General features: G+C 34.7%; 1 pseudogene; it reads left to right on the top strand.

Annotated features, from left to right (window-relative positions):
• The first annotated feature begins 449 nt into the window (after positions 1-449).
• LOC149263703 (methylesterase 17-like) overlaps positions 450-15,875 on the top strand; it is a 61,471-nt pseudogene continuing 46,045 nt past the window's right edge.

Genomic DNA, 15,875 nt, shown 5'->3' with positions numbered 1-15,875 from the left:
CTTTATTGTCTCTCTTTCCCCTATCAACCCTAAGTCCTGAGCTAGACTTCTAGAATTACCATACGCAGTTTGGTTTCTCTATAGGTTTCAAACATAGCGGTGGTTTTTTGTTCATAGATACCCTTCTGGTTAGTTTCCTACACTTGGCTCTTTCAGCCTCGCCAACCTCCAGTGGTTTCTTACGGGAATCAGCACCGGCCATGGAAGAAGGTCAATATGAAACAAATAATGAGGTTAGGGCTCTAGGAGAGGAACTCCTCTAACATCTGGGAAAGCCGAAAACTAGGAGGTGGATTGTGAAAAGGTCGGGAAGGGGACAACAATCACTGCATTAAGAAGTCTCATAGGACATGCCTTTCACAAGTTGTGAAGTGGTTTTATGAGTGACAACATAAAAGATTTTTAAATATAGATAGCAAAGTGGATGTTTAGCTAATAGATGGAAAGAAATGGATTACAACAACATTACAGGAAGCAGAGTAAACTTTATATTGGTTCACGAAGCTATGCATGGAGCATGGTGCTAGTATAATATTGTGAAGCTTATTGAGACAAATGGTCTTAGGGTCTCAACCATCGATCTGATGAGTGCAAGTATAAATATGGTTATCATTGATTCCATCAATTCATTTTAGGAATACAATGAGCCTCTCATTCACTTCCTCCCCAAGCTCCCACAGATAGAAAAGGTCCTCAACTCCTATTGTACATTTATATTTCATGTTTGAATTCATTGAACTGCTTTTAATGATCATTTATTAATTTAGAAGAGATTACTTGAACGTCTTCTTTGGAGTCTTTCAGCAATGAGGTTAAAAATTCCTAGGTTGTCCGGATCAATAGGTAGAGAAATGTGATATCTATTCTTTTAAGGATCAAGGTAATTTTCTTATTTTATTTTCCCTGCAATTCAATGAAAGTTCAAATCTCAACAATTTCCAAGGCACTAAAACAACCTTGCTCTTGAGCACCAAAATAGTGAAGTGGTTTGAGAGTGAAAAATCATAGTGTACCCATCTAGATCAATAAATAAAGAAATGTGATTTCTAGCCTTTTAAGGATCAAGGTATTTTTCTCAATTTATTTTCCCTACATTTCAATGAAATTTCAAATCTCAATAAGTTATAAGGCACTAAAACAGCTTGTCTCTTGACCAACAAAAAGTGTAGTGGTTTGTGACTGAAAAGCCATAGGGTACCCATCGAGATCAATAGGTAGAGAAATTTGATTTCTATCCCTTTTAAGGATCACGATTTTCTTCTATATTTCTTTCCTATATATTTTTAGAAAGATTTCCAATATCAGCCAGTTCCAAGGCACTAAAACAACCTAGCTCTTGACCACCAAAAGGTGTAGTGGTTTGAGACGAAATCGTCATAGGGTGCCCATCCAAATCAATAGGTGGGAAATATGATTTCTGGATTTCTAAGGATCAAGTTTCTATGTTAAGTTTCTTTCCCATACATTTTTTTAATGAAGTTTCAAATCTCACCAAGTTCCAAGGCATTGAAACAACCTCTTGACCACCAAAAAATGTCCTGGTTTGTGGAATACTATTGTAGATTATGTTTTTTCTTAGAATAGTTTTTTTTATTATTCATTGTTAGAAGCCAAAACCAAGTATGCTTTTTAATATGATCTCTATTACATGTTTAACTAATATATATTTATTTATGTTAATAGAGTTAGAATAGTTTTTTTTTATTCATTGTTAGAAGCCAAAACCAAGTATGCTTTTTTATATGATCTCTATTACATGTTTAACTAATATATATCTATTTATGTTAATAGAGTTATATTATTTTATTAAGGCAATTTTGTTTTAACTTTAGATTTATGTTTTTTCTTTGTGGTTCACTGACTCTGGAGATCAATGACCGCTACATCCATTGAATATTTGTAGCAGACAGATCCACCTGAAGGGATCACTTCTTGTGATATCAACCACAGTTGCTAACCCTCAGAGTGTCGAGAGAATTGAAACCATGACCTCTCAAAAGAAAACGTTCTTTTTAATGAAAGGGACTCAACCAATTGAGCTAACCCTTAGAGATTTTAACTTCGACTTTATCAAATATTAAAAAGGGATTAATTTAATTCTTTTATTAGGTAAATTTTTTATCATTTAAAAATAATAATTAAAAAAATATGTATATATTAATGTAGTGAAACATTAATATAATGGAGCGAGCTCTGCAAACTTCTGCAATGGTTAAGGTTTCACCCTAGTTGGTCATCCTCTCTCCTACAATAGGAATCTCTGCAGACTCCCACTATGCAAATCTCACAACCCTCTGATTGATGGTTAATTTTCATGATTTAGCACAAAATTTAGTTACTCTTGAAGGAATGGTAGGTTGTTCTACAAATTCTTCCTCTCAGGTAGCTCAAGCCAAGGTTTCTTACAATGCCATGTTGAAATCCAGATTTGATCTTTCACTAGTTCAAAAAGCTCCTACATTTAATGTTCCGTTGGAGGAGGAAGTATTTGGCTATGCAAAATTCTTTTTAGATCAAGGTTTGGCCTGCATATTTAATTTTTTTTGTTCTCCAATGATCTAAATATTTACCCTCTGCCTTGGGGTTCTCTTATTGTTGTATTTGATAATATTGAGGATAAGAATATTATTTGTGATTATGGGCCCTAGTTCTAGGTTAGTGTTGGTCTCTTCATTTATCCCTAGTCTCCTTTTAATCTAGTTAAAGTGAATGTAATCAAGAATTACCGCAAGAAATTATAGAATAATAAAGTTTTGAAAAATAGTTGGAGGCCCAAATGGTGGGAAAGTGCTTAGATAGAACACTATACTATATACAAGAAAGAAGAAACCCAAAAGAAATCCAGGAAGAATTTCATTTCAAAGAGGATTCACTAGAGGAAGCAAAATAAAGTTAGGAAGAAATGCATATCAAATAGGATCCATCAAAATAAGAGAGAGAAGAGGCCCATGCCCATTAAACCCTTTTGAATTCTACATCCTCTATTGAACTCTCATGAAACAAGGCTAGAAAACCAAATTATTGAGCTAATGAGACAAATAGAAGAAGTGACAAAGACAACAAATATCACTCACAAAATGGTGATTCGTTGGATTGAGAAGAAAACCCATTTTTTATCCAAGTTGGGAAAAAAGGAAAAAGGATATTGCCAAGGAAAATGGGAAGTCACTCAAAGTCAAATCAATAAGTAATAAGAAATGGAATTTAAATGTATTTAGATCATTATGTATCAATTTCATTCCCAAAATTCTACGAAAAATATTTGAACCTATGCTCTTTTAAAAAGAAACACATGTTCTCTAGATGGATTTATAATATTTATTTTTTTAAATATTTTTTAAATTCTAAACATGTTTACAATATCTACATTTCCCCATTTATCTTTAAAATCAATGAGAACTTCTTGTTTCTATCTTTTAAATTTGATTCATGCATTTATTTTCTTTAGTTCTTCGAATTGGTGAGGAAATTAAAAATATAAAACCACTTTACAAACCCAACTCGATTTTTTCTAATTATTATTATGTCAATAAAATATTTAATAAAATTTCTTTCAACATCTTGCTTTTCTTTTTTCTAATTTTTACTTGGAATGAAAGCACAAAAAGAGTACTTCCCCACATTTTGTAGATGGTAAACCCAATTGTCAACCCTAATTGTGGGGCCTCACTCCAAGGTAATCAAAGTGATTCAAACAACGATCAGCAACAACTAATAACAATATCAAAGAAATTCATGTCTCCCTCTAGACCACTTAAACTAACCCTTAGAGCTAATTTCAATACATTATCAATTAAAGAGAATAATAAAACACTCAGTTATAATTAGCTATTAATTATCAAAATTCTCATTTCATAATTGTGAATGACTTTATGATTAATTTTTTTCTTAAAAAAGTCATATCTTCTTTTCATTTATTATTCTTTCAAATTATTAAAAATTATTTATAATTAATTTTTTAGAAATTATTTTATACTTATATTTAATTTTTTAATCCTTTAAAATTTAAAATAATTGATTTTTTTTTGTGATTTTATATTTATATTTAATTTATTGTTTTTTTTTTATTTAAATTATTTTGGGTTTTTTTCTAGATTCTTGATTCATTATAAAACACATAATGTTGTTGTTTTCTTGTTTATATATATATAGTCTCAGTAATAGATTAATTATGTTGCCTTTGCCCATGGAGATTTGAACCATGAATCTTGAATCTCATGATTTACATAATATTTTTTTTAAACATAAATGAGTAGAAATTGTATAAAATTTGTGCTAAATAGCAACAAATACATGAGAGATTCACTACATTGAATCTTATTTCAAAGGATCCTCCAAGGAGACACTCTCTAAGGTACCAAAAATACTATAATGGAAACACACTACAATAGCAAATCGACATGTATAGATCTTACAAAATTGTTCTAGTAAAAGGGTGCATTTACAAAAGGATGCCATTAATAAACGAGAAGGAAAGCCTTATCTCGAGTCTTGTTTAGATCTAATTGCATAATTCCTTTGGGAGGGCTTGAAGCAGTGATGGTGATATTTTGGTCCACTGGTGCTTGAGGAATTTGTTGTAGGTCCTCTATATGTTGCCAAGGTGCATAAAGCTCATCATTTTGATGATATATCTTGACCTTCACATACTAAATTTCCTTTGTGAGAAATATTAGAGTTGTCAAATGATGAAGTTCCCATTTGATATCCATGTTCCCCCTTTGGAGGGCCTCGATTTGGTGAATGAATTCATTACAAGCCCTAGTGCTTCCAACATAATGAGGGTTTCCTATCCTAGTCAACATCATTGTAGATGTGGAAGGGGGGACATTAGTCAATAGAGTAGACTAGTCTTGAGGAATACAAATAAGATAAGATAGGGTTGTCAAAGGGAGTGCAAGAGATGTCAGTGGGCACTGAGCCGCTAGAAATTATATAGACTAGAAGGGATACATCAAGGGAGCTTATTTTGAGTTCATAGCATCTACGAGAATTTTCAGGGTTGGGGATTGGCCAAAGTGAGAAAGCTAGAGATAGGGGAGATTAAAAAATGATAAAAGTAACCAACAAACATAACAAATTTCTAGGGGAATAGAAGAATTCACCATAATGAATAAAGGAAATTAGTTGGTAACAAAGCTCTGGAAAATAACACCAACCAAATAATTATTCTCATGGTCTTTGGTGTTTAGAGTACCGATGATGCCACAGATTAGGAAGTTAACCCCTCATTACACGGATAAATGAATCTCGCGAGCCTTTGAGTGGAGGTGGCACCAATCCACCTCATCATGTGGATGGTGTTAAATTTTCAGAATGTTATATGTTGTAACAATCACTTAACAATTTGTTCTTTCAGTAGAAATCACTTTTCCAATTTGTTTTCAATCACCCAATAATAGTAAGTAATTATAAATAGAATAGTAAAATATATGCACAATAGATGGCAGCCAAGATCAATGAGACATAGAGGTTTAGGTCAAAGACTAGGGAAAAAAACCCACAATTGGAAAAACCCAACCAGATTCTTCTTCTATTAGATGTTCATCAAATGTTCAACAGGGATATATAGTCCAAATACATTCATAAAGAAGTCAAATGTCAAAGCCTTGACTATCCAAGTCAAAAATCCAATATCCAATCAAATATGAGATAAAAAGTCAAATTTGTTCAAAGTGCCAGTTCTGCAATTTTCAGCCCTATCAAATTCGAGTCAATAGTAGTCAACAACAACCCTAACTCGTCAAAGTCAATCACCCAAAGTGCTCAGAACAACTTGGTCAACTAGTCAAAGAACTTGACCTCTTCTCCTCAATCAAACCTAGTCAAAACAAATCTAAAATTCCTCTAGCCATTTGGTCAAAGTCAATAGTCAATCTATGGTGAGCCCTAGATTCAAATTCTCATTCAAAGATTGTCAAAGTGCATAGAAAAATTTGGTCAATATCTCAGTCAAATCGACCTTCCAAAACATATCAGATTCCATTTAAACTGAGTAAAAGTCACCCCAAGTCAACATCGGTCAAAGGAGGCCAAAAAATGAAGTCAACAGAGCCAAAGTAAAACTACTTCTCTTCCTTTCATGCATGTGAATTTGGACCTACAATTTTCAAAGGAGATTTAACAAAATTAAGAAGATGTGATTGTGATGTGATGCCTCCAAGTGATGTCAAGTTAGGTCTATTTATATGTGATCTTGGTGCTTAAATTTCTCTCTCTAATCTGACTTATTCCTTTTAATTTGACTTGGACCAACATTAAAATAATATCTTTCTATGTGAAATTTTGATTTTTCCAAGTGCAAGAGGGGTCTCCATAGGATTTTATAGGCTTCTTCAAGGAGTGAATTTCTCCCCCAACTGCCATTTTTCAACACTCCCTCTCAAGTAGGAAGTAATTGTTACTGCATCATAAGTCTAATGTTAGATGTACATATCTCATCGTTATCATTGCATCATCTCATCTCATCTATGCTCATATGTTGAACAATGAATTTATAAGGTTTGGATCACTACTAGTAAGGATTAGATCATCAAAATGAAGAAAAAGAATGATAAGAGACTTACCCACTTTCTTGGTGTAGATAGTACTGTCAGAATGACACCTACAAAAACCAGTATCTAAAAGAAAGTTATCCATTTTTGCATACCAAGCCTGAGGGGCTTCCTTGAGACCATAAAGGGAATTATTAAGATGACATACAAGGCTAGAGTCTGTTTTTATAAAGCTAGGAGGTTGTTCCATATAGACTTCTTCATGCAATTCCCCATGCAAGAAGGAAGATTTATCATCCATCTGATGGACTTCCCACTTGAAAGAGGCAGCAAGGTAAAGAACAAGGTAGATAGAGTTCATTTTGGCAACAGGGGAAAATGTTTTAGTATAGTCAATGCCTTCAACTTGTGAAAAACCCTTAGCAACAAGACGAGCTTTATGTTTATCAATTTTTCCATCTGCTCCAAACTTGGTTCCGTAAACCCATTTTTATCTAACAGGTTTTCATCCCTTTGGAAGAGGAACAAGATCCCATGTATCATTTGCCAATAATGAAAGATATTCTTCATTCATAGTTGCGTCCCAATCTGGATGGCCTGAAGCTTCTGCAAAGGTGTCAGGATCATAATTCGCTGAAGCTTGAGCTAGTAAAGAAGAGGCTCTATCAAATTGAGAACGTGTAAGTCATTGATCTATAGGATCACTTGCAAGAGAACTTGTTGCATCCCAAGTAGCACGGACCGATTTAGGAATATGAGGAGCTAAAGGAGGATCCTGAGAAGGTGGGGGAGGATTTTCATCCTCGATGTCATCATTTGGAGAAGAAATATTTTCAGAAGTAGAAGGGATAGAGAGAGGTGACACATCCGCCAAACTAGGCTCATAGGCCGATATATTTTCAAAAAAAATTTACATCTCTTCTAATGATAACTTTTTTGGACTTAATTGGAATAAGTCTATATCCTTTGACATCTTCAGAATATCCAACAAAAATATATTTTTCACTCTTAGGTTCTAAGGCTTTATGTTTCTCATCTGGAATATGAGCCCATGATTCACTTCCAAAAACACGAAAGCGACTTACATCTGGTTTAATTTAGCTCCATGCTTCTTTTGGATTGATATTCTTTAAAAACTTAGTAGGAGTTTGATTTACTATTTAATTTTCAAAGTTTAATGCTTCTGCCCAAAAATTAAGACTAAGTCCTTTAGATTGAAGCATACAATTAGCCATTTCCTTTAAGGTGTAGTTCTTCCTTTCAGCTACGCAGTTTTGTTGTGAAGTACATGCTCAATGAAATTTTTTATGAATTTGTTGTTAACATATTCTACTCCATTATCAGATCTTAGATTAAGAATTTGATGTCCAGATTATTTCTCAACAAAGGCCAAGAACATGTTAAATACTTCACGCTTTAGTTTTAAGAAGTATACCCAAGTGCGTCTGGAGAAATCATCAATGTAAGTTAAGAAATAGTTGTAGCCAGAGAGTGAAACAACTGGAAGTGGACCACATAAATCACTATGCACAAACTGTAAAGGGGTTGAGGCGTGTGAAGAGGCATGTTTTTCAAAACTATCCCGATGAAGTTTTTTGAGTACACATCCGAAACAAACACCATCTCTGCAAGATACCATAGGAAGACTTGTCACCATATTTTCTTTACATAGATTTTGAAAGGAGTGATAGTTTAAGTGACCAAATCGCTCATGCCAATGTTTGCTCACTTCATCATTATGAGCAACAAATACCGAGGGAAGAGTTGATGACCCAAAGTTGTTAAACTTATACAACCTTGTAGAATCATCAAAAATTCTAGTAGCTAAAATCTGTCTAGGATCTCTTAGGTCCTTAATTACAACATCATGAGGTGAAAATTCAATGATTTTACCGTCACCTGAATGAGTTATCTGATATACAGATAGAAGGTTGCATGATAAGGTTGGAACACATAATACATCATTAAATTGACCACTGTCTAGATGAACAGTTCTAGTCCCTACAACACTAAGAGATCTATCATCACCAACATATATATTTTTACTGTTACAATCATTTAAAGAAGAAAAAATGGCTTTGTTTTTGGCCATGTGATAAGAAGCTCCAGAATCAATGAGCCACTCATGAGAATGAGAAGAAGAAGATACATTTAGTGCGTAACCAGACCGAGATGCTTGACAACAATATGTAGAAAGTGTAATTCTTGAAGATGAAGTTGAAGTTAAAGAGTGCTCCAAATGGATGTTATGCTTCTTCATTGCTTCTTCCAAGCCTTCCATCTTCTTAAAGCATTTAGATTCTAAGTGGCCGTATCGATTACAAAAGTAGCAATGTCTATCAGTCTTCTTCCCTTTGTTTTTATTTACCTTATCATTTTGTTGAATTGATTTTTAATTTTGAGACACAAATTGCTTAGGACCCTTGTTTGGTATAAGACCATTCCTTTTAGGATATTGTTTCTTAGGATTCTTTGAATTTGGTTGTTGTTGGGTGGCTAAGGCTTTCGTAGAAGAGTTTCCAAGATTAAGAAGACCAAGATGTAAGATTTTTTCTTGTTCTCTTATTAAAGAATCACAAAAGGCATCAAAAGAGGGGGACTTGTAGTCTTGTCCTTGAGAAATAAAGGTTTCTCTAGTAGAATGGAAAATGGAAACAAACACAGAGTAAGTTGGTTCCAACTTAGTAAGATTGGAATAGATAAGGCTACCATCTTCTTTCTTAACCTTAAAACCTTCCAAGAGAATTCTAAGGGTCTTGAACATGGACAAAAAATCTTTAATAGAAGAAAAATTATTGGGGTCCAACGTAAGCTACTCATTTTCAAGTTGATGGGCTCTAATTTCGTTTTTAATTCCAAAAACTTTAGTGAGTTGTTTCATTGCTTCATTAGGGGTATCAAGTTCTACGATGTGGAATCTAAGGTTTGGAGAAATAGACATCCCTATCAACCCACATGCTTGATCTTTCCTATTTTCCCATTTGGCTACCTTATCTTCATCTTTAGTTTTAGTTTCTTGGCCTGAGGCTATTTGGTAAAGACCTTTAGTTCTAAGTAAATCCACAATGTAGGACCACTATTGGAAGTAGATGGTCTTGTCAAGAGTAACTTGGAATGGAATTTCTATTTTAACGGAAATTGAAGTTGTAAATTCTAAAACTAAGTGTTCCAGTGGAAGGATCTTGAAAAATTAGGCCGATTAAAAAAAAGAAGCTCTGAGAACGGCTTCCAGATGAAGAAGTTATGGCTTTTCAAAGAAAAGTTGTTGAAGATGCCAACGAAGTGCGTGAATGTGTGGAAGTGAATGATAATGTTATATTTAAAAAAAAATCCCCCACCACAACCCCCTCCCCGTTCCAAACTTAATCTAATTAGCTCACTTTAAAAATATTTATGTGACCCACTTTTATAAATAAGTGAAAGTCACTTTTACAATGGTCTTTTATGAGCTACTCACTAAATTGTAACTTAAATAAAAGATAAAGAGACTTTAGAATTATAAGTGACTCACTTTTAGTAATGGGCGAGAACACTTTTACATAAAGTAACTTAAAAACATAAGTTACATGTGCTTTTTGAAAAGGTAACTCAAAAAAAAGAAAGAATTGAACCCAAGACCTTTATTCTCATAAAGTAACTTTGGACCAAGTGAGCTAGTTTAAAAGGTTAGTAATTTTTGGAAAAGAAGAAGGTTTTTTTTTTTTTATATTAGTCACTGAAGCTTTGGGGTGCATGCTCAATTGAAAAAACTCTTTTTTTTTCCTACAAAACAAGAAACCGCACAACCCAACATAGACACGTAACAAAAAAAAAAAAAAAAAAAAAACACCTTATGCCTTGAAGTTAGCTTTCGTTGGAAACTAAATATTTTCCTTAATGTTTCTAATTTTTCGAGATCACACTAAGGCGCGGTGGAAAAGAGCATACGCATGAAAAAATTTCTTCCTTTATGTTTCTAATTTGCCCAAGTCGCACAGAGTCATAGGGAAAAGAGCATACGCAGAAATGAAAGGTATAGATCCGGTAGTAAAAAATAGAGACCGAAATAAACAAAGAGATGAATAATTAAAACTGAAAATAAAGATTATATACCTCCAGATCTTAAAAATGAAGTAGCTAGGGCTACTGGAAACCTTTTCACGTGAAACAAAAGAGGTTCCTCACTCAAACAGATGCTCCTAACACAATAGAGTAGTCATCTCGGTCCGAAAGCAGTCAGAAACAGTACATCTAGGAAACGACAGTCAGATGCAATTCTATCGGCTTCAGATTTGGATAACCATTGGATGAAACCCTCAAATAGCTCTGATACCATGTAAGAATTTACAGGGTAAGTTCCTCAAATAGAACACCAAAGGACACGTCCCACAAATAGCTCACAGGTCAATACACCAGTATTTTTGATGTGGTTAAAATCCTCAAAGAGGGAAACAGTCCATGGCCTGAGCCAACACAGCCACTTCATGCAATTTATTAATAAAAGAAATAAAATTTACATAAGCTTCTCTCATGAATGGTCACCCTACAAATGACCCTTCATGCTCTTTAAATGGAGATCATGGACCAATTGGGTGTTAAGCCACGGATGAAGTGTCGGTAAAACTGAGGAGAGAATGAGTCATCAGATCACTTCATGTCTAGAACATATCTTGACCATCGGATTATAAGTTACAAATGTACATAGTAAAGAAACACACTTTACCTAACTCTACAATAGACCAAGTTATACTTAACTATTTCCTATGTGTCGGAATATCCTAACATCCCCCCTTAAGAACAATTTGGGATAGGATTGAAGGATGTACAAATATAACACAATAGGAGAATGAAGGAGGAATTAGAGCCTATCCCCCCTTAATGACAACTTCCTAAACTCCAACCATAAATCGAAGTTTAGTAAAATTCGCCTCTCTGAGTGCCTTTGTAAAGATGTCTACAACTTGATCATCGGTTGAACAATATTTCACTTCAAGAACATGGTCATGAATGAGCTTTTTGATGAAGTGCATGTATAGTTCAATGTGCTTGATGCATTGATTTTGGACTAGATATTTGCATAGTTGAATGGCACTTTGATTATCACACCAAAGTGTAATCAGATGATGTTGTTGAAAGCCAAACTCTAACAGGACCTGACAAAGCCATAGGGCTTCCTTACTAGCTTCTACAGCACCACAATACTCTGCTTCTATTGAAGAAAGTGAAATGCCAAGTGCTTTGTTTCATGCAAGCCCATGTAATAGGTCCAGAACCAAGAGTGAAGACATAATCTGCAGTAGACTTTCGATCATCAGGGTCACCAACCCAATTGAAATCAGTGAAACTAACCAATAGAGGAGATGCTTCTTCACTGTAATGAATCCCAAACTGAACTGTACCTTGAACATAATGAAGTATTCTTTTAGCTTCTTTCCAATGAATTTCATGTGGGTTTTGCAGAAACCAAGCAATAAGGCCAAAAGAAAATTAAAGGTTAGGATGGGTATTGGTCAGATAGAAAAGTTTTCCTACAAGGTGACCGTATAAGGTAGCATCAACTTCAGGGGAAGTACAAGTGACTAAAATTTTGGCTCCAGACTAAAAGGGAGAAGGGGATGGCTTACAGTCTTCCATGTGAAAGTGTTGTAGAAGATCACAGGCATACTTGGACTGGGAAAGGGAAATACCTTCCTTGGTTTGCAAAACTTGAAGACCAAGAAAATAATGCAAGTGTCCTAAGTCTGTCATTTCGAACTTCTTTTTAGGGTTGGATTTCACATGGCTTATAAGGTTGGGATCACTACTAGTAAGGATAAGATCATCAACATAAAGAACAAGAATGATAAGAGACTTACCCACTTTCTTGGTGTAGCCAGTATTGTCAGAATGACACCTAGAAAAGCCAGTATCTAAAAGAAAGCTATCCATTTTGGTATACCAAGGCCGAGGGGCTTGCTTGAGACCATAAAGGGATTTCTTAAGCTGACATACAAGGTTGGAGTCTGTTTTTATAAAGCCAGGAGGTTGTTCCATATAGATTTCTTCATGTAAGTCCCCATGCAAGAAGGACGATTTATCCTCCATTTGATGGACTTCCCATTTGAAATAGGCGGTAAGGGAAAGAACAAGTTGGATAGAGTTCATTTTGGCAACATGGGAGAATTTTTTAGTATGGTTAATGCCTTCAACTTGTGAAAAACCCTTAGCAACAAGATGAGCTTTATGTTTATCAATTTTTCCATCTGGTCCAAACTTGGTTCTGTAAACCCATTTTCATCTAATGAGTTTTTGTCCTTTTGGAAGAGAAACAAGATCTCATGTATCATTTGCCAATAATGAATGATATTCTTCATTCATAGCTGCTTCCCAATCTGGATGGCATGAAGCTTCTGCAAAGGTGTTAGTATCATAATTCATTGAAACTTGAACCAATAAAGAAGAGGCTCTATCGAACTGAGAACGTGTACGTCGTTGGTCTATAGGATCACCTGCAAAAGCACCTCCTGCATCCCGAATAGCACTGTTTTGGAGAATTTGGTATCTACGAATAAATACTAATTCCCTAGATAATTAGCCTTATCTAGAACAACAATTTAAAGAACTTTATCCTTTTCCTATAAGCAATAGATAAGACAAAGAGAATGAGAAGACCTACTTGTAGTTCCGCTTTCCTCTTGTCTCCTTTGTATCAGTCCCATCGCTCCTTCCCGTACTTAACACACTTGAGAAGTACCTGTAAACATCAACATAAGACAAAGAACCAATCAAATCCTAAGATCTATTGATTACATGTAAATGGAATCAGATACATTCACACATATAAGCATCATATAACAAGATAAGAATATGGAAAAAGGTTCAAATACTTTATTGAATAGAAGAAGGAATTACAAACATCAATTTTGCTCCTCCAACTTTGATCCCATCCACATCACATCAAAAGCATGACAAACTTGTAGCATAACAATACTTGTCTCAAATTCAATTCTCATAGCAACATTATCTCTTCACAATTCAACATAGTCCAGCCCCTTAATCACTTACATGAGTGCTCAATTTATAGGAATATGGAGGAGGTTATGTCATAAATGGGGGTATTGAATTGCCTTCCATACTTAGAATTAGTTCCATGGAGGAAGGTATGAGAAGATAGGATGCATCTTAACTCATTCCTCATCCATTTTTGAGTTCATATGAGTTGATAAGTGAGGGAATATTCTAGAAGAATCCAAGAGATAACAATATTCATCAAACCCTATGTGAATTTCGCTCAATCTCACCCAGCGCAGGTGAAAGAGGACCTAAGTGCTTTGCAGAGCACCCTGGCATGGACTCAACTTCTCTGCAGTGCACCCTCACATGGGCCTACCTACGCTGGTCCCTTTAGAGATCATTTCAGGATGTGTTCAAGTCATGAAATTGTCTGGGAAGGAAGAATTCAAAAGGTTGACTTGTTTAGGGCATATAGCAACCAAAATTAGGGTTTGATGAGCCTTAAAACATTGAACTAGATGACGGGATTGATATGCCCAAATGGATCTGTAACAAGCATAGACCCATTTAGGAAGATGAGGAGCTAAAGGAGGATCCTGAGAAGGTGGGGGAGGATTGTCATCCTTAGTGTCATCATCTGAAGAAAAAATATTTTTAAAATTAGAAGGGATAGAGAGAGGTGGCACATTCACGAAACTAAGCTCGTAGGCCGATATATTTTCAGAAAACTTTACATCTCTTCTAATGATAACATTTTTGGACTTAAGTAGAATAAGTCTATATCCTTTGACATCTTGAGAATATCCAACAAAAATACATTTTTCACTCTTAGGTTCTAAGGCTTTATGTTTCTCATCTGGAAGATGGGCCCATGCTTCACTTACAAAAACATGAAAGTGACTTACATCTGGTTTAATTGAGCTCCATGCTTCTTCTGGAGTGATATTATTTAAAACCTTAGTAGGAGTGCGATTTACTATGTAATTTTCACAGTTAATTGCTTCTGCCCAAAAATTAAGACTAAGTCCTTTAGATTGAAGCATAAAATTAATCATTTCCTTTAAGGTGTGATTCTTCCTTTCAGCTACAACATTCTATTGTGGACTATATGGAACAGTATGTTGCATTTGAATCCCATGCTTAGTGCAAAAATTGATGAATTTGTTGTTAACATATCCTCCTTCATTATCAGATCTTAGCTTAAGAATTTGATGTTTGCATTGTTTCTCAACAAATTTCCTTAAAGGCAAAGAACATGTTAAATACTTCACTCTCTACTTTTAAGAAGTATACCCTAGTGCATCTAGAGAAATCATCAATGAAAGTTAAGAAATAGTTGTAGCCATAGAATGAAACAAATGGAAGTGGACAAAATAAATCACTATGCACAAGCTGTAAAGGGGCTAAGGCATGCCAAAAGGCATGTTTTTCAAAACTATCCCGATGATGTTTTCTGAGTACACATCTGGAACAAACACCATCTCTGTAAGATACCATAGGAAGACCCATCACCATATTTTCTTTACATAGATTTTGAAGGGAGCGATAGTTCAGGTGACCAAATCGTTCATGCCAAAGTTTGCTCATTTCATAATTATGAGCAACAAATACCGAGAGAAGAGTTGATGACCAAAATTTGTTAAACATATACAACCTTGTAGAATCATCAGCAATTCTAGTAGCTAAAATTTGTCTAGTGTCTCTTAGGTCCTTAATTACAACATCATGAGGTGAAAATTCAACGATTTTACCATCACCTGAATGATTTATCTGATATACAGATAGAAGGTTGCAGGATAAGGTTGGAACACATAATACATCATTAAATTGACCATTGTCTAGATGAACAGTTCCAGTCCCTACAACAATAAGAGATCTATCATCACCAACATATATATTTTTACTTTTACAATCATTTAAAGAAGAAAACATGGCTTTGTTCTTGGCCATGTGATAAGAAGCTCTAGAATCAATGAGCCACTCATGAGAATGAGAAGAAGAAGATACATTTAGTGCATAACTAGACCAAGATGCTTGAAAACCACATTTAGAAAGTGTAATTCCTGAAGATGAAGTTGAAGTTGAAGATTGCTCCAAATGGATGTTATGCTTCTTCATTACTTCTTCCAAGGCTTCCATCTTCTTAAAGAATTTAGATTCTAAGTGACCATCTCGATTACAAAAGTTGCAATGTCTATCAGTCTTCTTCCCTCTGTTTTTATTTGCCTTATCATTTTGTTGAATTGATTTTTCATTTTGAGACTCAAATTTCTTAGGACCCTTGTTTCGTTTAGGACCATTCCCTTTAGGATATTGCTTCTTAGGATTCTTTGAATTTAGTTGTTGTTGGGTGGCTAAGTCTTTCGTAGAAGAGTTTCCAAGATTAAGAAGATCAAGATGTAAGAGTTT

Source organism: Pinus tabuliformis, chromosome 6, assembly GCF_031772625.1.
Source record: "Pinus tabuliformis cultivar Carrire ecotype Pingquan chromosome 6, CPIR1, whole genome shotgun sequence".
NCBI classification, from domain to species: domain Eukaryota; kingdom Viridiplantae; phylum Streptophyta; class Pinopsida; order Pinales; family Pinaceae; genus Pinus; species Pinus tabuliformis.
This window is presented reverse-complemented; position numbering and strand designations above follow the sequence as displayed.